This window comes from Myotis lucifugus, unplaced genomic scaffold (assembly GCF_000147115.1).
Source record: "Myotis lucifugus unplaced genomic scaffold, Myoluc2.0 scaffold_29, whole genome shotgun sequence".
Lineage (NCBI taxonomy): Eukaryota > Metazoa > Chordata > Mammalia > Chiroptera > Vespertilionidae > Myotis > Myotis lucifugus.
In genome coordinates, this window is record NW_005871077.1 from 3,050,522 (window position 1) to 3,078,356 (window position 27,835).

General features: G+C 37.5%; 1 protein-coding gene across 4 annotated transcripts in view; it reads left to right on the top strand.

Annotated features, from left to right (window-relative positions):
* The window catches only part of ZEB1 (zinc finger E-box binding homeobox 1), a 271,362-nt gene that overhangs the window by 952 nt on the left and 242,575 nt on the right, over positions 1–27,835 (top strand). The window contains exon 1 of one of the 4 annotated variants that reach the window (XM_023752200.1): positions 1,441–1,825. The exons of the other annotated variants lie outside the window; for them this stretch is intronic. The gene's annotated coding sequence lies outside the window, so the exon portion shown is untranslated. Of the gene's footprint in view, positions 1–1,440; positions 1,826–27,835 lie in introns of those variants that run through there. 4 annotated transcript variants of the gene reach the window in all.

The following is a 27,835-nucleotide window of genomic DNA, read 5'->3' on the forward strand; positions in this document are numbered from 1 at the left end:
CGGCGTTCACTTTTCTGGTCTCGTGGTGGAGCGGCTGTTGCTTCTTTTCGCACTTTTCCCCACTCTTCTGCCTCTCGCGCTTCCCTGCCCCCCGCCCCCTCCTCAGCCCCCTTCGCTGTATTTTCCCTGGGCGTGGAGGCTCCCTGGAGCTGGGAACTAACTTGTGCCGGCCCTGACCCTGCAAAGTGGCGTTTGCGCGCCGCGGCCCCGGCCCGCACTGGAGCTCGGGCTCCGAGGCTCGGCCGGCGGTGGGACGCGGCAGCCCGGCTGCGTGTCGTCCGTGCGCGCGTGTGCGCGGGCGCCGGCGGGGCGCGCCGCGGCCGGACGGGGCTCGGCGGGGCGGGCGGTAAAGTTAGGACCTGCCGGCGCGCTCGCGGGAGTGGGGGATTAGCGGCGGAGGCGCAGGGCCCTTAAAACGCCCCTCCCTCTCCCCGCCCGGCGACCACGGCGAGCCCCCGCTAGGGAAGGCCCACGTCCTGTGGGGCGCTTGGTGGGGCGACGGGGCCGGCAGCGGGCCCCTGCCTGCGGCGGGGGGGCGATCCTGTGGATGGCGGCAAGTGGGGCAGCGGTGTGTTTGTCGAGTTACCTGGTTAGAGACTGGGAAAGACCCACAGGCAGAGCTTCCCGGGGAAGCCTCTCCGCGGTGGGATGGGGCCCTCCGCGAACGCCTCTCTTGTTCTCTTTCGGTTTTTGGGGAAGTTGTTACCTGGGCCAGACGCTCCGAGTGCTGAAGCCAGATAATGGAGCTTGGATGGCGCTCACGGTCTCGGGTGGAAGGGGATGGGGGAGGGGGCGGGCGGACCGACGGACGCGCGGGTTGTCTGCTCGCGCTGCAACTGCAGTGTTTATTGATTTGTGCTGGGGAAATACACAACCCTGGGTCTGGCGAGAGAGTTTAAAATAAATAAATAAATAAATAAATAAATAAATAAATCAGAGAGACAGAGAGCAAGACCCGAACATGTGGTTGTTGCACAGTTGCTTTTTCCAGTTTGGAGAGACGTTGTAAGTTGATTGTATTTCTGCTTATCTCGGGGGCGATTCTGTGCTTTCTCTCCCTCTTGTTCAGCAGCGAAATGTCTGCTGATTGTTATTGTCTGGACAGTTCCTGTGGCGAGAGGGGCGATACTTGTCCGCCCGGGGGCGGCGTGAGCGCGTGGAGAGGCCCCCGCCCGCTGGCCAGGTACCTGTTTGTATAATAATGGGCGGCTACGGCCCTGCTGCCGGCTGCGGCCCAGGCTATATAAGGAATTACACGTACATTTAGGGCCGAGGGGCTCTTCTGGGTTCCTGCGTTATTTTTAAAATTAGTTTTTAAGAATAGGGAAATACATGCGCCTATATTGGGATCACAGTATCTTCCAAAAAACGAGGAAATACGTGTATAAGGAAACACTGTCGCGCTCCCCCCTCCTGCCCCACCCCCGCGCCTGGGCTCCCTTTCTCCCTCCCCTCTCGGATGCGAAACGCGAGGTTTTGTAACCTTTCCAGGCAATTTTAGATTTTGTGTGGGATTTCCTGTCTAGGAGCAGATACGAAGATTTTTAGCCGTTCCAAGACGTTTCCTTCCAATCGTAAACATATTTTTAATATATTTGAGCCTATATTAAAACCACCGCTTTCAAATAATTTTAGTTATTCAAATAAACATTTTTTAAAAGCGTCTATCAGCTATGCTTGATAACTAATATTTTGTATCTTCGTTTTGGAGAGATGACTTGTTACAGCAAAGAGCGGAACATAGGCTATTGCAATTTTAATTTCCTGTTTTAGCGTCAAATAGTGTGTTCTATATTGAGCTGTTGCTGCTGTGGCTTTATGAAAGGTAAGTTGGTTCGGAAAGGGCTGTTCGCTTTTTATCTTATGTAAAATGTTCATCGCCATAGAAAGGGGTTTTTCTTGTTGCTGACGACATGTGTATGACATGTGAGACTGAACCACCCAGCGTCTGTGCAGCTGCTGTAAACATGTTTACCTGAACAGGAAAGAATGGATTTTTCTCCCAAGGAGTCTGTGATATGAATATGATGACCCATAAGGCATATCAACAGATGACTTAAGGGGGGAAAGCTATTTTGAAAGGTACTTGAAATCAACAGGAAAAAGGAGGTTCTCCGTCGCTGCAGCAAATGGCAACTTGTGCAGGTAGAAAAAAAGATGGTGTTTAGTTTTCTCCTGCATGTATGTCAGCCCCCTCCTGTCTGCTACTTTCATTCTCAAGGGACGGATTTATTACCACGCTTGCTGTCAGTGTTTTTCCTTTGTGTTTAATATTAGAAAAACAGATTTTGGGGCTGTTTAGCACAAAATGTCTTGTCTGCAGTATGCATTATTCTGAGAAAACAAAAGGTGTTTAAGATAGCACTGCACTACTATAGGTATCTTCCATTTTCACCACTTTTGGTTCTGTCCTTGTATTTCTTTTTGTTCTTAAATACATCTCATCCATTGCTGATGATTGTCACCATGCTATTTGATTAAGTCTTAAAATTTGCAAATTGAAAATGAAGTTATATGCTATTGTATGTTGAAACCTCAGGGTAGGTGCTGGTTATTTCTTAACAACGCAATCATATTTAAGTTGCAATTGTTTATGGGAGAGGATTGCTTGGAAAGATGTGAACTCTTAACTCTTTTTAAATGAAGAAATAAATGCTGTATCTAGTGGCAGGTAGTCATAGAGATACTTTATACTGTTATTTATATATAAAATTTGTTTATTTTAAAATAAGGTATGCATATTTAACTGATGATGAGCTTCAAGTAAAATATTTTAATTTCCTTTCTAGAATATTTTCAGAGTAGAATATTAATAGGGGAATCAAGTAATATAATCTGACAGGGGTAAACCAATTAAGCAAGGTGTGGCCAAAGCATCAAACCTTATGTAGTAACTTTATGGTAATGATGTTAAAGGAGCAGGATTAGAATTACTTAAATCTATTTTTATCATTTATAATGTAATGTTTTGTGTGTTGTAATTTAAAAACCCGTCTTCTCAATTTTTACTTCTATTTTCTGTGTGATTTTCTTATATATGTATTTATTTTGGAGAAATGTATTCTGGCTACTAACAACCACATGCTGATTAATTCACCTTAGATGGAATAGCAGGTACATATCTTTCTGTCATTTGCACCACTTGCTGTCTTTGGAAACCACCAGTAGAGGATGCTAACAAAAATGTTTATTGGTGTAGTAGTACCATAAGTCTGTTTATCTCCTGTTGAATAGGACCTCTATGTTGATAGGGATTTTTCATGTAATTCTGAGTCTGTTATTTCAACCAGCCGTGGGTAAATTAGGCATAAGCATTTTTCTAATCTACTGAGACTAGAAAGAGGTAGTAATGTTTTAAATTGAAAATTTTTTAAATTTGAGCTTTTTAAATCCTGAAATTGAGATTGCTATTAATTTAGTCTCACTCTAGACCAGTCATATTACTGCTTTTAAAAAGTGTTTTATGTTATTACGTTTGGAGAAGACCGTGTAATGATTGGCCCATATTTATCTTGCATATTTACTATATTTTTAACCATTTTTATTCATAGTAAGAGCCCTTAAAAAAAAGATTTTTAGGCATTAAAAGATATTAATGGTAGGTATGGTAAGAAAAATGCAATTAATTGATTGATAATACTGTATAATTATTTTCCCATAACTTAGATATACTTAAATTATGCATGGGTTGGCAGACAACTACTAATGACGGTCTTAAGCAGCAGTCACTCAGATGTTAGTGATATTTAGATTATATCTTTTCCTTCCCCTTTTATTAATCAAAATCAGATAGTGTATACATAATTTTAAATTTACCAATTGTAAATTAAGGAATATAAGTTTTTTAAGAGGATTTAAATGCAATGGATAAAGTCTAATGTTTGTTAATTATTGTATGCTTGTATTAAAAGGATTCTTTAAAACAATGTATATTAATATAACTTTCACATATAAATAATTGCACAAGACTTCATGAATTTAGTTATATCTTTTTGGTTTGTGTTCTTAAATATAGTTTTACATTTCCTGACATATTTCTTGATTTTGGTGGTCTCCTAATTCCTAGAGCTCAGAGTGACTAGGTGTGATTCACTTTTTTTAATGAACTGAGGAACTTGACCACAAAGACATGACATATACATAGTTGTAGCATGGAGCAAAACTAAAAGTACCTTACAAAGTGAAAGGTTCAATTATTTATTAGTATGACCATTTATAAAAGCATATGAAATATTTGATTAGTACTTTATTTTGTTTCTCTAGTATCCAGTATTTTTGAAAATGCCATACCTGTGTTTGCAATTTTAGTCACTTTGAAGCATGTGGTGAAAAAATTATATCAATTTGGGAATATTTTTAAAACATTAGCATAATTATTTCTCATAGTTGTGTTATTCTACCCATTTTTGCTTTCTCCTGTATAAATCACTTCTAAGTATGTGATTAGAGCCAGATATAAACACAGATGCACTATCATGTGGAATTATATTGTTAGCTACTTTTAACTATCTGTATTGAATTGCAGTAAAGAAAAAAATCATACAGATGTTGGAAAAAGATAGGCATTAGTGTGCAGAAGTGCAACGAGAGATTAGAGGACTTGATGAAATTGTAGAAATAGTACTTAGGATTGAAAAGTTTCCTTAAACATTTTTTAAAATTGATTTCAGAGAGCAAGTGAGAAGGAGAAAGATAGAAACATCAATGCTGAGAGAGAATCATTGATTGGCTGCCTCCTGCACACCCCTTACTGGGGGGTGAGCCCACAACCCTGGCATGTGCCCTGACCTGGAATTTAACTCTGACTTCTTGGTTCATAGGTTGATACTCAACTACTGAGCCACACCAGTCAGGCTGAAAAGGTTTCTTACTCTTTGTGGCTTGATCACTAATTTATGGGGAAATATATGTTCATTTTTAATAGAGACATAAACTAAAATAAAAATTTAGTGTTGAAAGAAAAATTTTTAAAATTTTAAAATAGAAAAGTTTCCTGATTAGGAAATATAATAAAATTTCTTTTAAAAATATCAGGCTACATGTTATATATACTACCTGCTAAAATAATTATGAAACTGCTAAAAGAAAATTAATGGATATACGTATAGTAAAAAGTTTTGTAGTAACCCAAGTTAAAAGTAAAGGTGATCTATTATATAGGTGCTGCTATAGGAAAATACCTTTCCTTTGGATAGGACAGTATTTTGAGAATTGTATTTCTAAAAGGGAATATTTTTAGGACATGAATGTTCTAAAAGTTTTTGGTATGGTGAGAGCATGTCTACATTTTAACCTTGATGGAGGTGGGTTATGCTTTTGTTAGCTTAAGAAACTGGGTTGCTTTAAAATATGGCAATATACAATACTACTTAAATAACAAAACACTATCTGATAAGTAATATCTGCAGAGAAAAAAGTAACATTTTTGAGTATATCATTTAGGTGTAGATTAATTGAAAAATTCCAAAAGGGAAGAGCAAAAAGAGCCAAGTTTAAGTCTATATACTTGTATTATAGCTATGAAACATTATCAGATTCTTGATTTTTCACCCTTTAAGAAGTTATTTTTCTCTCACTTATTTCTTCAGTCATCTTCCTATTATTTAATACATGTTCTCTGCATTCATAGGGATAACATTTATATGTCCATATACACATTTATCCTCGTAATCAACTTTATATATTTACTGAAACTTAACATGTGGAGTTTCAGGTATAAACTATGGCTTTTGGAAGATGATCTTATAGTATGGCAATCTGGGAAAACCTTTATCATCTCTCTTGCAGTAAGAAATACATCTGTGCTAGAATTATTAGTAACAGATGTTTTATGGCCTTTCAATTCTCACTCCCCCCATACCTTCCCTCAGTCATATTTAAAATTAAATGTGAATGGAAGATAAACATGGGAATGATGTCAGTTTTTTATGTTTATTGTTTTATTCTAAGAAAATCCTCTATTTTCTCTTTTAAAATATTCGAATTTCAAACTTTTAGGTATTTTAAATATTCTAATTTCAGTTTTTTAGCTATTTTAAGTGCTCTGATTTGAATTTTCTTTTTATAAATTATGACACCACTATTCTTAGGTATTTCATTACCATTCATGTGCACTAACCTACAATATACCGTATTCTAATTTCCCCTTCTCTTAAGGTCTTTATATTCATTTAACCCACAATTCTAATTGAACGTTGTTGTTTTTTGTTAAATACCAAGTGTGATTAATTTGTTAATTTAAAAAAATCGCCATTCTTTTGGAATATTACATCTTTTAATACAGAAGAGACCTTTAGAGATTATTTTTTTCTGAAAACTGATAGAGATAAGCTGAAATGTACTGCCTTCAAGTAGAAACTAGGTAAGACACTTTAACATATGTTTTGAGAAGGGGTAAGAGTGACATGTAAAATCTTTTACGAAGTAAATGTCTGAATCTGGGCTCAAGTTAACCACCTGACTCTGCCTTAGATACTTGAAAAGGTTGTGAAAATTACTGTATCTCTTTAATGTTTTCACCTTTCTATCCTAAAAAAGTAAGTTACTCTTTGATCCTATTGCTACATAACTTTTCTAAATATCTTAATATGCTTTTTGTTTTTACTTTTGGGAGTGGGTATGGGGGGGATGGGGATAGTTGAAGGATAGAGGATATAATTTAATATGGATAAATATGAAACAGAAAATAAATGAAATAATCTTGGAGGTGGAGAGGTTTGGGATAATCATACAAATCCATTTTTGCAGATAAGCAAACACATTCAAAGAGGTAAAAGGACTTTGCCAAGTTTCGATTACTAGTAGCTTGGACTAGTTACAGCTTTTCAGATTCATAGCTCAATATTAGACCACTTGGAGCATACTTACCTATGATAGTGACTACCAAGACTAGATGCCATGAATTTTCAAATTTATCATAGTTAAAACCAAAATGTATTCTGCAGAATGCTCAATCATCTCAGAAAAAGGGATTTGTAATCATTTGCATAAATCTGTAAATGTAATAGTTGATGTGACTATACCACTTAAAACATTTTTGAGGAAGATAGTTTACTATTACTTAGAAGCATATTCTCATTATTTGGATTTTAATTCTTTCTCTTCATTTCCAATCTCAACTTCTATCCTGCCAAACCCTCACTTGTACACAATCTAATGTGTTTTTGTATATGTACTTGTTTCTATCTTTATAAAATTATGTGTGTTTTGCATCTACATAACTGCTGTTTTGCTCTGTATTTTACTTTCTTCATTCAGCATGTTTGAGGTCTGTTCATGTTTCTGTATGTACATGGGAATACATTGCTTCTAACTATACAGTATTTCATGGTTCGCATCTATCACAAATTACTTACCAGTTCCCCTAGTGATGGATGCCCAGGTTGTCTCCAACTCTTGGGTACAAATAATTCTGTAATAATTCCTACATGTTGCTAATAGCTGTGGAAAAATTCCTCTGGGGACATATATCCAGGCATGTTATTGCTGAGTTATAGGTTAGTCTCATATTGAATATCACTAAATTTTGCCAGATTATTTCTAAAAATGGCTACACGAATTTTTACTTTTACCAACAATGTATTTTCTTACAGTTTTGCCAGTTTGGGGTATTGTACAACATCCTACATTTGGCTAATTTGACGGTTGTTAAATGGTATCTCATGGTTGCCTTCATATATGTTTCTCTGTTTGCCAGGGAGGTTGATCATTTCTTCATATCCTTGCTAGCCATTTGGGTCTCTCTTTCCATGTTTGGACTAGTCATATCCTTTGTACTTCTTTTTAGTTGATTCTCCACTTCATGTTGATTTCCCAGAGTGCCTTGTGGATTTGAGAGAATAATCCCATGTTTTAGACATGGCCAATATTTTCCCAGTGTCATTCATCTGTTGATTTGACTATGGTACAAGAATCCTTAATTGTGATGTATTTAAATTAACAAATTTTGACTTTTGGTTAGCAAGAAGACTTTACTAATCCATAAATTGTAAATATATTATTCTAATAGTTTTGTAGTTTTACCTCTTATATTTAGGTCTTTAATACATCATGGGTTCACCTTTTGAATTAAGCAATTCTTTCTCAAGAGGAGAAAACATGGTGGTTAAGAGTTTGGATTGGTCTTGTAATTTACTAGCTGAGTCACTTTTACCAAGTTACTTAGTCTCCTAATGCTTGGATTTCCCCATATGTAAAATAGGGATGATAATCTCAGAGTTGGGAAGATTAAATGAGACATGTGAAGCACTCTGCCTAGTTCATGTTTTAAGTATTTGATAAATGTTTAAATTTTACTTACATCATTAGATTAAGTTGTTTTAAATAGTTTGTATCAGTTGACACTGAATTTCTTACCCTCTTGCTTAATATTAATTCTGTCATCTAAAAGGACGTTGTAAAATTTATTCATTGTTCCTATAGCTTTGATTTTAAACTGCTTAGTTGTTCTAGTCCAAAGGACAAAGCTGTTTGTTAAATCAGTAATAGAATAGTAATATACATCTTAATGCTATTTATGATATATGTCTCCTTTTTCAAAAAATATTTATATTGATTTTAGAGAGATAGGAAGGGAGATAGAGAAACAGAAACATCGATCGGTTGCCTCCCATACACACCCGACCATGGATCAAACCCACAACCTGGGTACGTGCCTTGACTGGGAATCAAACCAGAGACCTTTAGGTGTACAGGGCAATGCACAACCAGCTGAGCCAGAGCTCATTTACCTCCTTTTAAGGACATTATATTGAGAGGCCTCACCATATTTCTTTTATGTCTAATACTAGGGTCCCTCGACCTGGCCTGCGCCCTCTCACAATCTGGGACCCCTTGGGGGATGTCAGACTGCTGGTTTCCGCCTTATCTCCGCAGGCCAGGCCGAGGGACCCCACTGGTGCATGAATAGATTGACAAGAACTTCAAGGATAATGTCCTAGTGTTATTCTGTTGCATAAAACAAAGAACTCAAGCCCAAGGAAGTTAAACATAATCTGTATCTTCTATATATATATAAAAGCCTAAGCGACCATTCGACCGTTTGTGCACCAGTGGGGTCCCTCGGCCTGGCCTGCAGGGATCGGGCCAAAACTGGCAGTCCAACATCCCCAGAGGGGTCCTGAGTTGCAAGAGGGCACAGCCAGGCCGAGGGACCCCACCAGTGCACAGATCCAGTTTCAGCCTGATCCCCACAGGCCAGGCCGAGGGACTGGGCCTCTATAATAATAAAAGTGTAATATGCTAATTAGACTGAACTACCTTCCAGACGACCTTCCGGATGACCTTCTGGATGACCACGCTATAACACCCACTGGTGCCAGGCCAGCCAAGGTGGATGTGATGCTATTGGTCGGGGGCCCGGCCATCGCCCCATGATTGCCCCACAGAGGGAGGCCCAGACTGGCGGGCTGTGGTGGTTGGGTGGGGCCTCCCTCTGTGAGGGAAGCCCAGGTCCCGGGTACCAGAGGGAAGCCGGTGCCGGCAGCCGGGGGAAGGAAGGCCCACTCTTGCACAAATTTGGTGCATTGGGCCTCTAGTATTCTATATTTGAATAGCCTAAGACAGCGGTTCTCAACCTGTGGGTCGCAACCCCTTTGGCGGTCGAACGACCTTTTCACAGGTGTCGCCTAAGCCCATCCTGCATATCAGATATTTACATTAGGATTCATAACAGTAACAAAATTACAGTTATGAAGTAGCAACGAAAATAATTTTATGGTTGGGTCACAACATGAGGAACTGTATTTAAAGGGCCAGAAGGTTGAGAACCATTGGCCTAAGAAGTGTGGAGTCCATGGCTTCTCATACACTCATTTGGTTTGGAATATATTTAAGACCATGGTTGTCTTACTATGTCCTTGTGGTATAGATCAGGGCAATCCTAAGGCAGAAGTTAAAGTTGTACCCTGTTTGGTGTGTGTGTGTGTTTTATTAAACTTCCTTGAGGTAAAATTTATATACCATTATGCATGTATATTTTGATAAGTTTTAACATACACTGTGTAAGTACCACCACATTCAAGATACAGAACATTTTCATCATCCCCCCAAATTCCCTCAATCAGTCCTCTCCACCTCTGGCCCAAGCAACTTCTGATCTGTTTTTTTACTACTAAAGATTGGGTTTACTGTTTTTAGGGTTTTATATAAATGTAATCATAAAGTAGGTACTCTTTTGCCTGCTTTCTTTTTGTACAGCATAATGTTTTTGAGATTCATCCATGTTTTTGCATATATTAGTAGCACATTGCTTTTGTATCACTGAGTAGTATTCCATTGCATGAATATATCATAATTTGTTATCCATTCACTTACAATGGACTTACTGTTTGGGTTTGTGGTTCTTTGCTATAGAATACAGCTTTTATGAGCAGTCACATATAAATTTTTTGTTTTGAAATATACTTTCTTTCTTTTGGATAAATACCCAAGAATAAGACTGTTGAGTCATAATAAATGTATGCTTAACTGTGTAAGAAACTGCCAAACTGGTTTCTAAAGTACTTACAAGGCACTCTGGGAAACCAGTACAAACTGGTTTCTAAAGTACTTCATATTTCTACCAGCAATGCTTGAAAGCTCTACTTGCTCCAATCCTTGCAAACATTTGTCCATATTTTTAATTTTAGCTATTCCAGAAGGTATGTGGTTACATCCTTTTGTTTTTAACTTAGATTTTTTTGGTTCTAATGATGTTTGACTATCTTTGATGTACTTATAGGCCATTTATATAGTTTCTTTTGTAAAATGACTGTTGCAATCATGTGTCTCATTTTAATTGGGTTGCTTATCTTTTTATTATTGAATTATGAGTTTTTTTAATATATTCTAGATCCAAGTTATTTTTTGGATATAGGTATTTAAAATATTTTCTCCCTTTCTGTGGCTCATCTAATTTTCTTAATAGTATCTTTGAAGTGAAAAAGTTATAAATTTTGATGAAGTCCAACTTCTGATTTTATTTATGTCCTTGATGCATTTTTAATTCATGTAGACATACTTCAGTAAACTAAAGTTTCAGCGAAAGATGCCCAAAGGGAGTGGCCATAGTTAAGTAGAATGTAAATGTTATCTTCATAGTCTCTTATTTCCTCCATGGTTTTAATTACTTGAGCACTGTACCAATTCTTTTTAAAATTCCATAGCTTTTATCTTTACATGGAAAATTTCTTTAGATCTCCCAAATTTTTTAGTTATTAAGGGACATAACTATATTCTTTTGGTTAATGAAAATTTTTTTAACCATTTCTAAGTTTCTTGCATAAGGGTCCCACTCTGCTGTTCACCTGAAACTGCAGTGCAAAGGTCTCCAGTTATCTCCAAATCTTATGAACCTTTCTTATTTCTCAATCTTATCTTATTTGACTTCCCTGTATTTGATATTGTTGATTCTGCTGAAAAGTTTTGCTTCCATATTATTACTCTTTTCTTGTTTTCTCATCTGCTCCCATTCTTCTCTCTTAGAGCTTTTTCTTTGGTATTACCTAGGGCTGCTTCTCTTCTCACAGGATATGCCCTAAGTCTGACCCAATTCAACTCTTAGTTTTAGCTGTCACCTGTATGCTAATGTTTTCAAGATCTTGATTTTTATTTGGAGTTCAGATCTAGACTGAGCTCCAAATACAGTTGTCTGTGCACCTTCTCTACCTATATGTCTGTCTTGCAGGATTCTCAAACTTCATATGTCCAAAGTTGAATTAATTTATTTGATCTCCCACTTGGTCTTGCTTTCCTTTTGCATTCACTATCTTGTTAGTGCCACCACCAATGATTTATGCTCCTAAGTTAAAATCTAAGGTTAACTTTCCCTCTCATCATTAAATCTGTCATTTCTGCCTTCTGAACATCTCTCAACTAAGTCTTTCCCTCTCCATTTTTATTTTTGTTGCTTTAGGATCCTCCTTTTTCACCCAAATTCGTATACTAGACTATTATTTCTCCCCACTTTTCTCTGTCATGTAGGCTGCTGCCAAAATTATCTTTGTAAAAAAAAAGTCTGATTTAAATATTCTCCCATTTAAATCCTTTCTTGGTTCTTTATGAACTTACTGGACAACACTTAGATCCTTAGCATGACAAACATGCCCTGATTTATGATCCCATTCCTGCTGCTACTTCCATCTATTTGCTGACCACCTTCCACCTCTTACCTATTTACCCATAGATTCCTGCATTTATAAGCTTTTGCCTCCAGGCCTTTGAATGTATTTTTGTCCCCTATTACTGAAATATGCTTTCTTTTTCACCACGTTTCCAACATGTTTTGAAAGGTGAACAGGAATTCATCTTAGGTATATCTTCCTCCAAAATGCTTTCTCTAATCTCTTTTCCATTTGCCCTAGAAAGTTAGCTGTCTTCTGTTATACCTGTGAATCTGTCTTTTATACTTGTAGTAGAGGCCCGGTGCACGAAATTCATGCATGGTAGGGTCCCTAGGTCTGGCCAGCGATCAGGGCCGATCAGGGCCTTCTGGCTGCCGGCCGGGGCCTCTTCTCCCAGGCTGCCAGCTGCCGGCCGGGGCCTTCCTTCATTCCGCACCACCCCCTGGCAGTCAGCACACATCATATCGAGTGGTTGAACTCCCAAGGGACAATTTGCATATATATATATATATATATATATATATATATATATATATATATATATATGTATATATATATATATATATATTACTGTACTTATTCTATTATATTATGATTTGTTCATATGTTATTTTCCCTACCCCACTGTGGTTTCATTTAGAATGGAGACTGTCTTACTCATTCTGCCTTGCCACTTGGTGGTAGTCATTGTAGTAATAGCATGGCACATCTAGCACCTACTATACTTATATTAATGTACTGCTCTCAGTGCTTTACGTTAGTTGGCTCATTTGAGTCTCATAATAATCCTATTATTATTTTTAGGCCCATTTTACACATGAGGAAACAGGCAAAGAGAGATTAAATAATGTGCACAAGGTCAGACAGCTAATAAGCAGTAGAACAGGGATTTGAATCTATTTAGTCTGGCTTGTCTGTTCTCTTAGCCACTGCCCTTTATTGCTTCTCAGTGCCCTTGGCACATTGTTGGCATTTAGTGCTTGTTGAATGAATGATTTAAAAATTTACTGAGCTGATACCCTTTGCCCTAAAGATAGCATGAAAGACTTGGTAAGACGTGGTGAGGCTTCTTTTTCTTGTATTTCATAAATATTAAAAAGCATATACAGCTCAGTTGGTTATATATTATTTTTATTTGTAAATTGAGTTTTTTCCCAGTTTATTCTTCTTAGGTGGGTGATTTTTAATTTAAATTAAAAGGTTATTTCCTTTAACTTTTTTCCCCATAAAAGGTAAATTATACACCAAATAAACCTACTCCTACCTTGGCATTATTCTGCCAATTACCTTGGCACAAATGCTTGATCTTGTTGATTTTTAGCTATGTACTTTACTCCTCATTTTGTTATGACCAAAGAAAAAATGTTAAAGTTTATTACAGATACATTTATTTATTATATTTATTTTTTCATGATACACACACACACACACACACACACACACACACACTATTGGCCTGTTGCATGAAGAGATTCGTGCAATAGGCCTTCCTTTCCCTTGGCTGCTGGCACCGGTTTGCCTCCGGCACCTGGGGCCCAGGCCTTCGCTCTGGCCGAGTTCTGGCTGGTGCCGGCCCGGGAAACGTCAGGCTTCCCTGCTCCGCCGGCCCCGGAAACGTCAGGCTTCCCTCCTCCGCCGGCCCCGGTCGTCAGGCTTCGCTCCACCGCTTGGAGCCTACATATGCAAATTAACCGCCATCTTTGTTGGCGGTTAATTTGCATATCATGCTGATTAGCCAATGGGAGGCGTAGCAAAGGTACGGTCAATTACCCTGTTTGTCTATTATTAGTTAGGATACTAATTCCCATGCAATTCTTATTTTTAAAATAGTATTTTTCTATCTGACTTTTCTCTTTATTTTTTTCACCTATTCCCATTCCTTGAAAATCCAGTATAACTAACTGTGTCCAATTTTTGTTTTTAAAGCTCTCACTTTTTTATACTGCATTTAGTTTCATGTCTGGCTTGAATATTCTAGATATTAATGCATAATTCCTTCTGGTCTGTTATCTTTAGGTGCATTTATAGAAAGAGCATTGAACTTGGAGATAAAAGGCTTAGATTCTAATATTAAATCTGCCATTAATTGGCCTATGAAATTGGGAAAATAATTCAATTTATTTGGGCCTGCACTTGTTCAACTGTAGCATGAATATGATAGATTACTGTGTGCCAGGCAAAATGAGACTCTGAACATAGAAGATGTAGTATCTTGCCCTAGAGAGTTTACAGTGTAGCAGAAAAGAAAAATAGGAAAATAAACGTTTAGAATGTAGTTTGGTAACTGATGTGATATTCTATACCATATACATAAAGGGGATGGACAAGTTTTAAAGGATGTGTGTGGCTTATCTTAGTAAAATTTGGAAAAGAACTTTCCAGACAGTAGAATAGAATGTGCGCAAACATGAGAGTCACACACATATACATTGTGAGACATACAAGTCATGTTTGTTTGAACTCTAGGAGTGAGTGGAGGAATGGCTAGAGATGAGGCTGAAGAATTAGATAGGAAGCAAGCTAAGAAAAAATGCTTCATGTTGCCATGATAGGATTTTATTTGGAAGTAGTTGGGAATTGCCAAAAGTCTTAGATCAGGGAGTGACATAATTATATTTATACTAGAGGCCTAGTGCATGAAATTCATGCACTGGTAGGGTCCCTAGTGGCTGCTGGCTACTGGTCGGGGCCTCCTTCCCTTCCCACAGCCACCTGCCAGTGCCAGGGCCTCCCTCCCTTCCCCTGGCCGGCCTGCCCCCTGATCGAACTATGGGAAGAACTCCATTCGAGGGGACAATTTGCATTCTACGCTTTTATTATATAGGATAACTATGTATTAAATGTTAAATGATTAAAAATACAAGAATATATCTGCTTGCTTTACTAAAAGTGAGAAAAGCTGTAAAAGTAAAAGCTGATTTGCCCAGTTTTTTCTGAGTTTTTGCTTATATGTACTATAATGCTAGTAGATTCACATCGTATTTGCTCTAAAATGGTACTACCACTACCATCACCATCACCACTATCACTTCTACCATTATAATTAGTATCAATATAAAAGGATTACTTTACTAGAGTCAGAAGTGGTCTTGGTTAGAATTAGTTGCTGAAATATATGCACCAAGTTAGCTCTGCACTTCTAAGTTTTGAAGTCTTTTGAGGAATAGTGTGTTTTTTATTTCTTTCCAGATCAATAGTCACAAGCCATTCAAAAGTGTTGTGGAATTAATAGTCCTAAATAATAAGATTGTTTTACTGCCATTAATTATGGTTTTCCAGAGGTATAAAATCCTCTGTGTTCAATATTACTAAGTAGTTTTCTAGATTGTTTCTGGCATTTACTAATGTGCAGAGCTCTGTTATATGTACTTTGATAACGGTTTTCTACTACAGATATTGTATAAAATAGAGTTAGATCAGAGGTTCTCAACCTGTGGGTCGCGACCCCTTTGGCGGTCGAACGACCCTTTCAGAGGGGTCGCCTAAGACCATCCTGCATATCAGATATTTACATTATGATTCATAACAGTAGCAAAATTACAGTTATGAAGTAGCAACGAAAATAATTGTATGGTTGGGGTCACAACATGAGGAACTGTATTTAAAGGGCCAGAAGGTTGAAAACTACTGAGTTAGATGATCCTTGCAATTCTTTTGGATGGAATGATTCGGTATCTGCTTGCCAATGATAAATAAGGCTAGTAAATAAACTGGGTATTTTATTGTCTACATTGAAATAACTAGGCATCTAAAATACTTGCAGATTGCAAGTAAAATTAAACTTTGCTTACCTGTATGTTTCTTATTCAAAATAGCTGTAAGCCTGGTATACATTTTCCTTACTGAATAAAAAAAGTCAAGCTTCTTTGGGTAGGCCAGTTATATGCTGCAAGATCAACATATCAAAACCAGTGCCTTTTTTTCTACACCACGTGCTGAGGAAATACACTTTGTTATGTTTCAACCACTAAGTTAATAATTCTTATGTAAAAAAAATAGTCTTATGTACACATCAGATTTCTAAATATCATTTTTATGTTATGTTTCATGTTTATTGATTTGTGAATATTGTATCAGCTTTGCATCCTTGGAATAAATCCTGGTGTGAGCTTTTTAATATATTGCTGGATCTGATTTGCTAAAATTTTGTTGAGGATTTTAGCATCTATGTTCATCAGGGATATTGGCCTGTAATTCTCTTTCTTTGTAGTGTCTTTATCTGGTTTTAGGATTAGGGTAATGCTAGTGTCATAAAAAGAACTTGGAAGTGTTCCTTCCTCTTGGGTTTTTTTGGACTAGTTTGAGGAGTAGAGGTGTTAATTGTTCTTTGAATGTTTGCTAAAAATCCCCTGTGAAGCCATCAGGACCCTGGCTTTTGTTTGCTGGCAGGTTTTTTTTTAATTACTGCTTCAATTTCATTATTTGTATTGGCCTATTCAGGTTTTCTGATTCTTCCTGATTCAGTTTTGGGAGATTGTATTTTTCTAGAAATTTGTCCATTTCATCCTCAATTTCCAGCTGTTGGCATATAGCTGTTGATTATATTTTCCTTAAAATCCTTTGTATTTCTGTGATGTCAGTGGTTACTTCTCTGCTTTCCTTTCAGATTTTATTTGTTTGGGTCCTCTCTCTTTGTTTCTTGATGAGTCTGGCTAGTGGTTCATCAATTTTGTTTATCCTTTGGAATGCTTTTGCTGTGTTCCAGAGATTTTGGGTTGTTGTGTGTTCATTTTCATTTGTTTCCAGGAAATTTTTGAATTATTGCTTGATCTCTTTGGTAACCCGTTTGTTGCTTAATACCATGCTATTTAGTCTCCATTGGTTTGAATATTTTGGGGTGTTTTTACTGTAGTTGATTTCTAATTTTATTCCACTGTGATCTGAGAAGATGCTTGATATGATTTCAGTCTTCTTGATCTTGTAGAGGCTTGTTTTGTGTCCTAACATATGGTCTATCATTTTGAATGATTATATGCACTTGAGAAGAATGTATATTCTGCAACTTTGGGGTGAAATATTCTATAAATGTCACCTAAATCCATCTGATCCAGTGTGTCCTTTAGAGTCACTGTTTCCTTGTTATGTTTTTTGTCTGGAATATCTATCTAGTGAAGTCAGTGGGGTGTTAAAATTCCCTGTCATGACTGTATTGTTGCCGATCTCTCCCTTAACGTCCTCTAGAAGTGATATATATTTAGGTGCTCCTATGTTGGGTGCATATATGTTTACTAGGGTTATATCGTCTTGTTGGATCGATCCTTTAGTATTATGTAGTGACCCTTGTTGTCTCTTCTGATGGTCTTCATTTTGAAGTCTATTTTGTCAGATACGAGTATTGCTACTCTAGCTTTTTTTTTTTTCTTTTCCTTTTGTATGGATAAGTTTTTTACATTCCTTCATTCTCATCCTATGTGTGTCTTGTGTTCTGAGATGGGTCTCTTGTGAACAGCATATAGTTGGGTCATGTTTTTGTATCCATTTAGCTACCCTATGCCTTTTGTTGGGAGCATTTAATCCATTTACATTTAAGGTTATTATTGATAGGTACTTATTTATTGCCATTTTAATTCTGTATGCCTAAATTTCTCTCTCTTCTTCTCATCACAGCAGTCCCTTTAGCATTTCTTGTAATGCTAGCTTAGTGGTGATGTACTCCTTTAGCATTTTTTTTTTTGGTCCAGGAAGCACTTTATTTGACCGTCTATTTTGAATGATAGCCTTGCTGGATACAGTAATCTTGGTGTCAGTTCCTTGCTTGCTATTACCTTGAGTACTTCATGCTATTCTCTTCTGGCCTTAGGGTTTCTGATGAGAAATCAGGTGTCTTCCTTATTGGAGCTCTTTTGTAGGTAACAGTTTTCTTTTCTCTTGCTACCTTTAAGATTCTCTCTTTGTCTTTAATTTTTGCCATTTTAATTATGATGTGTCTGGGTGTGGGCCTGTTTGGGTTCTTCTTGCTTGGGGTTCTCTGTGCCTCCTGGACTTGTGTGATATTTTCCTTTACCAGGTAAGGGAAGTTTTCTGCCATTATTTCTTAAAACATGTTCTCTATAGTTTTCTCCCTTTCTGCCTCTTCTGGCATACCTGCTATTCAAATATTGTTACGTTACACATTGTCCCACAGCTTCCTTAAGTTGTTCTCCTGTTTTTTAATTGTCTTTTGTTTTTGGTTCTCTGATTGAGTGATTTTTTAAACCCTGTTTTTAATTCAGTAATTTGATCCTCAGCTTCCCTGAATCTGCTGTGTATTCCTTCCAATATGTTCATAACTTGTGCTATGTCATTCTTTATTTCTGTTTTCATAATTACTATATCTTTTCTCATCCTGTTGAGCATTTATACCATCATTATTCTGAACTCTCTATCAGATAAATTTCTTATCTCCATTTCATTTATCTCTTCTTCTGGAGAATTCTCTTGTTCTTTCATTTGGGGGTTGTTACTTTGTCTCATTTTGGCTGCCTGTTTGGGTAGATCTGTTAAGCCTCTCATCTAGTGCAGGACAGTGTCAAATGCTATTTCTGACTCACTAGATCAGACAGTTCCAAAGCCTCCAGAGACTGCCTCTGGCGACAGACTGTTATGATTTTTTCTTAAATTGTCCTCAGGCAATCATCCACAGGCGTGGGGAGAGTTTTTTTTTCAACAGGGTGGGGCAATTGCTTCTGCCTGGAGGCTAATTGTTATTCTCCATCTCTTCATGGGCCTGAGCAACTCTGCACCTTGGGGCAAGGTGTTTTCCAAAAGGGGGGATCAACTGTTTTCTCCCCCCCCCCCCCCCCCCCCCGCAAGGTTGCCTGTATAACAAATGTTTGCATGAGAAAGATGACCTCCTTAGCATGAGGGAATGACTCAGCACAGGAAACCAGGGTGTCTGCCTTCTGAACTATAGCCCTAGAACCCCTGATTCTGGCTTCTGCTCACACAGCTCCAGTCCACTCTGCCCTCCCTCTGCCGTAGCACAAGATGGGTGGCTCCACAGGGAATTTTGTGTGTTGGCCCTTTAAGAGGGTGCCTGAATTTCGAGCCATTGCTCCCTGACAGATAGTACCCCTGCTGCTTTTCACAGCCAAGTGTTATGTGGGTATCCTTCTTAGTTCTGGTGCTCTCTGCTGGGGGGCCCAGCTTGGGGATTAGAACCTAGAGTTCTCAGTGTCAACCCCCCACATATGAGATATCTCTCCAGAACTTCAATTGCTGTCTGTTGGAGCCCACCAGCCCTTTCATGCCTCTGCCCCTTCTACCATTCTCTATGTAGTCTCCACTTTCGATCCTTGGTTATCTGGATTCTCTCCAGCGAGTCCTCTGTTGTTTATTCAGGAAGTTTTTCTGTACGTTAGTTGTAATTCCAGTTTGGTCCTAGGAGCATGTTCATGCAGCATCTATTTATTCCATCAGCATTTTTAATCCCATCTAGTGTGTATATCTTTTAAACTAATAGGGAGGTAAATAGAATGAGAAAAACACTCAATCTAAACAAGACAAGGAAGAAAGAAAAACAGAAAAGAGAAGTATCACAGAATAAGATATGTTAGTAATTACAGTGCATATAAATTTACAAAATGCTCTAGTTAACAGAAACTGATAGTCATATTGGATAAAAAACAAAATCTAGTTATATTCTATTTATAAAAAGCATACCTCTAAAAGGAATATAGAAAATTTGAAAATAAAAAGGATAAAAAATGATATGCCTGATAATACTAAAGAAAGGTTGTGTTGTGTGGCTATATTAATCTCATGTAAAGTTGAATTTGGCGGGGGGGGGGGGGGATCTATCCCAGAGACTGAAGGTCACTAAATAATGATAAAAGGGATGACACTTTTATATTTGTATATATCTAATAATATACTTTTTTAAAGCAAAAAATAGATAGGACCTCAGAAGAAATAGGCAAATCCATCAACATTGTAACATATAAAATAATCTCTCTTAATAAATGTTGCGCCCTAACCGGTTTGGCTCAGTGGATAGAGTGTTGGCCTGCGAACTCAAGGGTCCCAGGTTCAATTCCAGTCAAGGGCATGTACCTTGGTTGCGGGCACGTACCCAGTAGGGAGTGTGCAGGAGGCAGCTGGTCGATGTTTCTCTCTCATCGATGTTTCTAACTCTCTATCCTTCTCCCTTCCTCTCTGTAAAAAATAAATAAAATATATTTTTTAAAAAATGTTGGAACAAGCAGAAAACTACAAAAATATAGAATCCTATATAATAAAAGGCTAATATGCAATTGTCCCCTTGACCAGTAGTTTGACCAAGGGGCGGGGCTGGCCGTGGCCCCTGCCCCTTGGCTGGCCACACCCTTGATCAGCCCCCAAACCCTGATTGGGGGCAGGGCCAGCCTGCCAACTGCCCATGGCCCCTCCCACTGGCCAACCCCACCCCTGATTGGCCACCCACCCCCCAAACGGGGGTGGGGCTGGCCGGCCAACCACCTGTGGCCCCTCCCCCCAGCTGGCCCCACCCCCGACCAGTCCTCCCACTCTGATCGTGAGTGGGGCTGGCCAGCCAACTTCCTGTAGCCCCTCCCCCTGGTTAGCCCAGCCTGATTGACCCTGATCAGGGTGGGCTGGCCAGACCCCACCGGTGCATGAATTCGTGCACTAGGCCTCTAGTATTTTAATAACAGCATTTACCACTGTAATTTATGGGACAGCGCATCTCAGAATTATTTTAAAAAATTCTTTAAAAAAATTTTAAAGCACACAAGGAACATTTACAAAATATGATAACATTTTTGTCAAATACATCTGGTTTTAACAAATTTCAGTGGATTGGCATCATACTGAATTCTCTGTAATGCCATCAACTATGTAAGTAGCAATGTACTTTTTTTGTATGTTTCAAAATTATTATTTACAAATAACTTGACTCAAAAATCCTGTAAGGAATATCAGAAAATATTTATAATTTAACAGTAATAATATAATATATATCAGAACTTGTGTGATATAGCTTAAGTGATACTTTATGGAAACTTAGAGTGTTTAATGCTTATATAATAGGAATAAATGCTGAAAATAACTGTATTCTTCAGAATTAGAAAAATAAGAGAACATTCCCCAATTAAACTTAAAAGGAAGTAAATATAAATTAATGAAATAGAAAACAAAAGTAAATCAGAGAGGAAACAGTTCAGCTAAAAATAGATTATATGAAAAGACTAACAAAACGGAAAACCACTGGCAAGATTAACCATGGGAAAGAGATCACAAAGTAGTATCTGGAATGACAAAGGGGATGTTGTTATACTGTTTCAAGAATGATCATCTTTAAGTTAATATAATTAAATGCTTAGATAAAATGGACAACTTCTTAGGAAAATATAGTTCACATTGGCTCAGAAAGGAATACAAACTTGAATAATCTTAAAATGTAAAGGAAAAATGTTCTCACAAAGAAAAATACCAGTTCCATCACAGGTTCTACAGAATAGTCAAGTGATAATAGCAAGATCCTCATTAAGGAAACTTGATCTATAATGGCACTGGGGACAGGATGACTATTTCAATAATTGGGGTAGTTGGTTAATTAAATGGAAAAAATGAGTTGGATCACTACCTCATATTATTTAGAGAAATCCATTGGGCTGGATTATCGATCTAAATCTATACATAAGGTAAAGGTATAGTTGAGGTAAAACTATAACACTTCCTAAAGATAGTAGAGTTGGATATTCTTATGACTTTCAGTAAATGTGAAATAAATGTATAAAACAGAGCAAAAGATTGGTATATATGACTGCATCAAAATTAATAACGTCTTTCATCAACTGATACATAAAGGAAGTGGTGATTAGTATTTAGCACATACAAAGTTCTGTCACACTGAAATAAAGACAATTTAATAGAAAATTGGGCAAAGGACTCTAATATGCATTTCATAAAAGAACAAATTCATTTGGCTAATAAGCATAATATAAGATATTCAACCCAGTGAGTAATCAGGGAAATCCCTATTAAAACCAAATGAGAAGACATTTCATGCCTCCTACATTCTCAAAAATTAAAAGCCAAACATGTTGCTGTTCATTTTAATATGGAGGAACTAGGACACTTAAGCAGTGCTGGTGGTAATGTTAATTGGTGTATCCACTAGAAAAATATTGACATTATTAAAAAAAATTGAAGATGCACATACATTATGATCCAGTATCTTCATTGCTAAGTATGTCTTAAGCCTCTCTACAGAAATATCAGGTGATGTATGATTGTTCATACAGCCTGTTCATAATAACAAAACGCTCATATATCTATCAACAGTAGGATGAATACTGGTATATTCATACAATAAAATGTTACATTAATACCAAAAATGAATTAATTACAGCTATGCTTAACAACTTGAATTATTCCAGGAATATAATGTTGGAACAAAACAAACTATAGAAGAATATATAACATGGTTCCAGTTATATAAAGTTCAAGCACATGCAAAATGAAGTCATATATATTGTTTGATGATACAAATACCATACAAGTCCAAAGAAAATGATAAATATAAAATTTAGGGATGAGTGAATAACATGAGAAAATCTTGTTCCAAGTAAGGAGGGACACAGAGTAGATGGAAGAGGTAAGAGTAACTTTATACTTATTGTTTATTTGTACCTTAAACTTATTTTGTAGAATTATTAATACCTAATATTAATAATCACATTATGTTTAATAAAACACAATTCTACTCCTGGGTATGAGATGCTCCAAGATGTATTCATTTATTTCAAGGGGTACAGACAATTTTAATAATTCTACATTTTTCTAAATATTAAGTTTGCATGATTTTCTACCTTAATAATTTTTTTGTTTATTGGCCATGTTATAAGAAGTTTGAGAAAAGCATTGCCATGCCTTATATTTTCCTAACTTAAAATGCATGTGATGTCTGTTTTTAAAATTGCATTTGAGGATATGACATTTTGTTTCAGAATATTACCACTTTGTTTTATTTATCAAACACTTAATAGTGTTTGTGCGTCAGACAATATTCTAAGCACTTTAAAAATGTTAACTCATGCCCTGGCTGGGTGGCTCAGTTGTTTGGAGCATCCTCTTGTATATCAAAAGGTTGAAGGTTCGATTTCTGATTGGGGCAAGTAAGGAAGGCAATCAATGTTTCTCTTTCTGTCTCCCTCTCTACCTATCTCCCTTCCTCTTAAATCAATTTTTAAAAAACAACATATCCTCGGATGAAGATTAAAAGATATATTACCTTATTTAATCTGGATTAAAACCCTATGAAGAAGATATTATTATCATTTTATAGGTAAGGAAACTTGAGGCAGAGATGTTGTTGCCTAAGGTCACTAGTAGGTGGAGCCTGTATTCAAATCTAGATAGGCAGCCTGGCTCCATACCATGTGTTTCACCACAAGCTGTAAAAGACCCTATTGATTACATAGGCACCTATGTTCTCCCATGCAGTGGGCTTTCTTGTTGTTTTGTTGATGGTTTCTTTTGCTGTACAAAAGGTTTTTATTTTGATGTAGTCCCATTTGTTTATTTTCTCTTTAGTTTCCATTGCCCTAGGAGCAGTATCAGTGAAGAAATTGCTTTGGCATATGTCTGAGATTTTGCTGCCTGTGGATTCCTCTAATATTTTCATGGTTTCCTGTTTTATGTTTAAGTCCTTTATCCATTTTGAGTTTATTTTTGCGTGTGGTGTAAGTTGGTGTTCTAGTTTTATTTTTTTGAATGTATCTGTCCAATTTTCCCAACACCATTTATTGAAGAGACTATCTTGACTCCATTGTATACTCTTGCCTCCTTTGTCAAATATTAATTGGGCATAGTGGTTTGGGTTGATTTCTGGGTTCTTTATTCTATTCTATTGATCTATATGTCTGTTCTTGTGCCAGTACCAGGCAGTTTTGAGAACAGTGGCTTTTTAATACAACTTGATATCTGGTATTGAGATCCCTCCTACTTTGTTCTTCTTTCTCAGGATTGCTGCAGCTCTTCGGGGTCTTTTTTTCATTCCAGATGAATTTTCAGAGAGTATGTTCTAGGTCTGTGAAATATGCCATTGGTATTTTAATGGGGAAATGCATTGAATCTATAGATTGCTTTGGGTAGTGTGGACATTTTAATGATGTTGATTCTACCAGTCCATGAACACGGTATGTTCTTCCATCTGTTTATGTTTTCCTCTATCTTTTTTTTCAGTATTCTGTAGTTTTCCAAGTACAGGTCTTTTACCTCCTTAGTTAAGTTTATTCCTAGGTATCTTAATTTTTTTCATGCGATGGTAAATGGGATTGTTTTTTTAGTCTCTCTTTCTGTAAGTTCACTATTGGTATATAGAAATGCCATAGATTTCTGGGTGTTAATTTTGTATCCTGCTACATTGCCGAATTCATTTATTAAGTCTAGTAATTTTTTAATGGAGTCTTTAGGGTTTTCTATGTATAGTATCATGTCATCTGCAAATAATGACAGTTTTACGTCTTCTTTTCCAATTTGGATACCTTTTATTTCTTCTTCTTGTCTAATTGCAATGTTATCACCGATAAGGGTTTAATCTCCAATATTTACAGGGAACTCATACAACTTAACAAAAGGAAGATAAACAGCCCAATCAGAAAATGGGCAATGAACCTAAATAGATACTTTTTGAAAGAAGACATAAGGAAGGCCAAGAGACATATGAAAACATGCTCAAAGTCACTAATAATCTAAGAGATGCAAATCAAAACGACAATGCGGTACCATCTCACACCTGTCAGAATGGCTATCATCAGCAAATCAACAAACGACAAGTGCTGGTGAGGAGGCACAGAAAAAGGAACCCTCGTGTACTGCTGGTGGGAATGCAGACTGGTGTAGCCACTGTGGAGAACAGTATGGATTTTCCTCAAAAATCTAAAAATGAAACTCCCATTTGACCCAGTGATCCCACTTCCAGCAATATATCCGAAGAAACCATAAACACCAATCAGAAAGGATATATGTACCCCTATGTTCATAGCAGCATAATTTACCATAGCTAAGATTTGGAAACAGCCTAAGTGCCCATCAGCAAATGAGTGGATTAAAAAACGGTGGTACAGCTACACAATGGAATGCCAAGCTGAGGTAAAAAGGAAGGAATTCTTACCATTTGCAACAGCATAGATGGAACTAGAGAGGATTATGCTAAGTGAAATAAGCCAGTCAGAGAGAGATAAATATCACATGATCTCACTCATTTATGGAATATAATGAACAACATAAACTGATGAACAAAAACAGATCCAGAGATAGAGAATCATCCATCAGAATGTCAAACCTGAGAGGGAAGGTAGGGGAGGGTGGGGGTAAGGGGGAGAAATCAACGAAAGGACTTGTATGCATGCATATAAGCCTAACCAATGGACACAGACAACAGGGGGTGAAGGCATTAGTGGGGGAGTGGGAGGGCAATGGGGGGATAAGGACACATATGTAATACCTTAATAAAGAAAAAATTAAATGAATAAAAAATAAAATGGGAGAATATTGAGTAGTTCTCTAAGGGTAATATGCCATCTTTTCAATGTTTTTAAATAAATGGGTACTCTTTTTGAAGATTGCAAGCATGTTGTCAGATTATGATGAATTCCTTTTCTTTTAAGAATTTTAAAAGTAATATTGGTAAAAGATGTATTTCTAGACATCGCTTAAATTTACTCTTAAATGAAATTTGTATCTATATACTCATGAGATAGAAAAGTAGATAGGTAAAAAAGTACCTTTTAGTCTAATTGCAGATATGCCCATATGCAGTAATGATGATGGTGACCTTTCTTCTTCCAAAAATGAATTGATGAAATAATAATTTAAAATTAGAAAGTTTAAGTATAAATTTTAGAAAGCAATATTTGATTCAGGGATGAATCTTACAGTAAAATGTGGAAAGAGAAAATTGGGCAATTATAAGTGATTTGTGAAGAAGCTAATAGTAATATTTAAAAGCACGGCCTCTGCGGTAAAAAGAGATAAAGATCTGACATTCTTTAGAGCAGCGGTCGCCAACCTCATGGACCATCAGTGGTCCGTGGACCACCAGTTGGCGACCACAGCTTTAGAGCAGTGATTTTCAACCTTTTTTTTTTTTATCTCATGACATGCATAAACTAATTACTAAAATTGTGTGGCACACCAAAAATATTTTTTGCCGATATAACAAAAAATAGATATTAGGTATACTTTTGATTAATTCACGCTCAGCGGCTATTGTTATGTTGGATGTTCTTTTTACTTTATTTTATTTGACAATCTAAGGGAAAAGAGGGGGCATTTTTTTATTTAACAATTTCAGGGAAAATATGTCAGTGTCCCTAACTAAATAGTCAGGTATTGCATGTTTTAAAATGCATTCGGCACACCAGTTGAAAAATCTCTGCTTTAGAGCATTGGCTCTTTACCCACGATGAGCATACTCTTGAGAATCTGATTAGCTTACAGGAATTTCCATATAAAGTCACGGCTTTTATGACTACATGAAAGTCTTTCTATGGGTCAACTCCTAACCCTATTCCCATTTAGAGCCTTTACAGGGTCTTGAGAGATCTCATCTTATAGCTGTATGCTCATGATATATGTACATTGTCTATAAAGAATTTCAGATTTTCTTTGTGTTGCTCTTTGTTAAACTTCAAATAGCTTAATTTTCAGTGACACGTGGTTTTATTAGAATATGACTGTTACTGTTTTTTTAATCTTTATTGTTGAAAGTATTACATATGTCACCCTTTTTCCCCCCATTGACCCCATCTAGCCAACTCCTGCTCCCTGCCCAAGGCCATCACTACACTATTGTCTGTGTCCATGGGTTATGTATATATATGCATACAAGTACTTTGGTTGACTTCTTCCCTCCTACCCACCCACCCCCACATTCCCTCTGAGATTTGACAGTCTGTTCCATGCTTCTATGTCTCTGGATCTATTTTGTTCATCAGTTTATTTTGTTCATTAGAATTCACATATGAGTAAAATTTTGTGGTACTTGTCTTTTTCTGACTGGCTTTTTCACTTAGCATAATACTCTCCAGGGCCCTCCATGCTGTCTCAAAGTGTAAGAGATCCTTCTTTTTTACAGTTGCCTAGTATTCCATGGTGTAGATCAGGGGTCCTCAAACTTTTTAAACAGGGGGCCAGTTCCCTGTGCCTCAGACCGTTGGAGGGCCGTACTATAGTTTAAAAAAAAAAACTATGAGCTAATTCCTATGCACACTGCACATATCTTATTTTGAAGTAAAAAAACAAAACGGGAACAAATACAATATTTGTATTTGCATGTGGCCTGCGGGCCGTAGTTTGAGGACCCCTGGTTTAGATGATAAACTGTGGCAAATGTCGCATATTATGTTTGCATGATTATATATAACTAGAGGCCCGGTGCACAAAAATTTGTGTACTCGGGGGGCAGGGGGGGTCCCTCAGCCCGGCCTGTGCCCTCTCGTAGTCTGGGACCCCTCGGGAGATAACGACCTGCTGGCTTAGGCCTGCTCCCAGGTGGCAGAGGGCAGGCCCAATCCCTAGGTGCAGCCCCTGGTCGGGCTCAGAGCAGGGCCGATTGGGGAGTTGGGCGCCGCCCCCTGTCATGCACAGAGCAGGGCGGATCGGGAGGTTGCGATGCCACCCTCAGTCATGCTCAGGGTAGGGCCGATTGGGGGGTTGGGGCACCGCTCCCTGTCACACTCAAGGCAGGGTTGATGGGGAGGTTGTGGCGCCACCCCGTCATGCACAGCAGGGCCAATCGGGGTTGGGGC